Here is a 2938-nt window from a genome sequence, read left to right on the forward strand (position 1 = left end):
ATTAGAATTGCTGATAATTAGAAGGTTCAACTAATATTAATTAAATCGTTTACAAATTGTTGAACATTCGTGACATCTGTAAAGCATAGGTTGAGTGCATAGTTCAAGTTCAACTAATTTATTATGAAACTATGTAGATATGTTCATGAATTGTCACATAATACTCTATAGATCATCTGTTAAACATCTACAGATGAAGCTGAATTGATGAATTGTTGAATGTCAACTAATAAGCTGTTGAAACATTACTAATACTCTGTAGACTATCTGTAGGCGGACTATCCAACTACAGACAATATCACATTGTGTATTGTTGTGTTGTTGTGTACATGGATCATAGTGGTGACTACAGACAATACCACATGGTGTATTGTTGTGTACATGGATCATAGTGGCGACTACAGACAAGACCAAGCAGAATCAATCCCTTTCATGCACCCAAGGGTGGGGGTGAAAAAGACAACAGGATGCAGGTCTCAGTCAAAAAACATTTCTCTGTGCCTCTTTTGAAAATGAGGGGTCCAGATGGAGGAGCGCAAATGTCATGCTGCTGCCAAACACGACCGCATGTTACCAAATGCAACTATAAGGGTTGCAATTTTATGTCAATATTATTCGATATGCGATATGGGGTTCAGGATATACAGCCACGATACAATGTAATAAATAAATAAATATATAAATAAATACATGACAATAATATTGGATGGAGTGGTGCTTGTGAAATTGTGATGGGCCGGCCATCTCATTTGTGATTACTATAGTAGAATAATCACGATTCATTTTTCTGCCCCACGATACGTATTCACATTTGTATGGCGATATATTGAATTTCATTATCAGGCCATGCCTATTTGCTCATGCTACTCTCATTCTATAGGCAGCTGTGAATGCACTTACGTGTTGAAGAGTGGATGTCTGTCAGAGTATGTCAGCTTATATCAATGTGAGATAGGCTACCACACTAGATCCAGCTCCACACATACAGTATTTCTCTCAAGAAATACTGCAGTTTCAACCATTTTATCCAAATGGAATATACAGTATACAGCCATTTTGAGTTGGGTCCAGTTTCAGCAGTGCTGAAATGATCAGAAATGTAACAGGTGGTCGATGCGAAAAACCCTACGCCTGCACCTCCACTATCCCCGAAGATCTGTATAGGTCTCCTATCTCCCCGAACCAGCCACGCTCTCTCAGCTGAGGAGCGTTTGCTAACATTGAATCATGCCACACTAATAGAGTGAGCCCACCAGAATTCCCATTGATTGATCTCTTATCTGGTGCTTCCCAGGGAGTCTGGCACTGTCGCTCAGAAATCCAGCTGGATCTTGGCACCACGCCTGGACCGCTGACTGGACATGGACGGCACTCTGGACCGACGAGGACCCCAAAAGCACTGGGTTTATGTGTAGATACATTTGCAGTGTTTCATTTGGCACATATGGGTCCACGCTGGCAGACCTTCACCAATGGTCAATTGTCTGTTGCAAACCTACGCCGATGCCAACTGCTCGGATAATGGGCCGCAAAATTTGCATGTGACATCTTGTTCCAGTCTCTATATAACATTTATTTGATTTAAATTGTGTTTATTATGGCCGCTTTGTTGCTGCTGTCCCGAGCAGATTCACACGCAGTAGCAGTGTTTATTGCCTGCATGCCACCGGCCTGAAATGCAAATGGAGTATTATATAGTGTCTGAATGGCCGCACACTCTGCAAGACTCGCCTTGCTGCTGATAGACCACTGGTGGAGAACTTACTATTACTATTACTATTACTATGACTATTACTATTACTATTACTATTACTATTACTATTACTATATTACTACAATCTGGACACCCAGAGTCTATCAGTCTGCCGACTATAAACAGATAACTGAGATGTCGTCAGACTGTAAGCAATGGCGGAACCGGAAGTCTTGGCACGGATGAAGTCTTGGCATGGATGTCCACTCTACACCGGAAACCCTGAAATATTAGACTCTGGGTTCCCAGATTGCTATTACTATTATGATTGCTATAAGGAAAAAAGTTGAGAATTTGTTATATAATGTTGCTAAAAGGGAAACTATTTGGTAATTTGTTAGCGATGAAAACTCCTGTGTCTGCTCATTATGTGATGTCACAGGTGCTTCCGAAACAAATTGCATACTACGGTATCTCGTTATCTTCAATAGATTAGTTTTGCATTGACCTTTTTTTGTGTGTGTGCCGTTTTACCTGATCTTTCTGATCGGGGGGAGGTGGGAGGCGGGGGGGGGGGGGGGGGGGGCACTTAAATGGGTGGGTACTTGTTGATGTCTGTGACCTGTAACAGGTATACAATCATCTGTCAACAAAAAGTTGAATTTAACTATTAATCTGTAACAACAATAAGGAAATGTCTATTCAAATTTAAAGACAAATTCCTTTAAATTGGAATAGACATTTTAAAGTCTTCCTTTAAATTGGAATAAATTGCCCATTTCATTTAACAATGATATGATTTGATTGATGTGTGTATTTCCCGGTTCACCTGCTCTTTCACAGGGAGGTCAGAGGTGAGGGTTTCCAAACTTCCAAATCAATTTCCAAACCCTGCTTGGCTGACCACCATACAGTTCAATACAATTAAAATTAGTCGATACCGGATGGCTCAAAGTTCATGTTTTTGTATGGATGAAGTCACGGATTAGAGTGTTGTGTCGGGTGTCTTATTTCTGGCTTTGGGAATAGCTCTTTTCAAATTTACAGTTAAGACTGAAGCGTGCTGGATATATTGTGAATTAAGGTTTGGTGCTATGTCTGCTTACTACGCATAGCTACAGTACAGTATAGACCCTCAGGAAAGAAATTGCACCAGTATTGTCTACTACCTCAAAATAGTATGCAGAAATCCACACAAAAACTGTAAAAAAAAAAAAAAAATCATCAACATACATTTCTTCCATA

The sequence above is a fragment of the Poromitra crassiceps genome (assembly GCF_964638095.1).
Source record: "Poromitra crassiceps genome assembly, chromosome: 12".
NCBI classification, from domain to species: Eukaryota; Metazoa; Chordata; class Actinopteri; order Beryciformes; family Melamphaidae; genus Poromitra; species Poromitra crassiceps.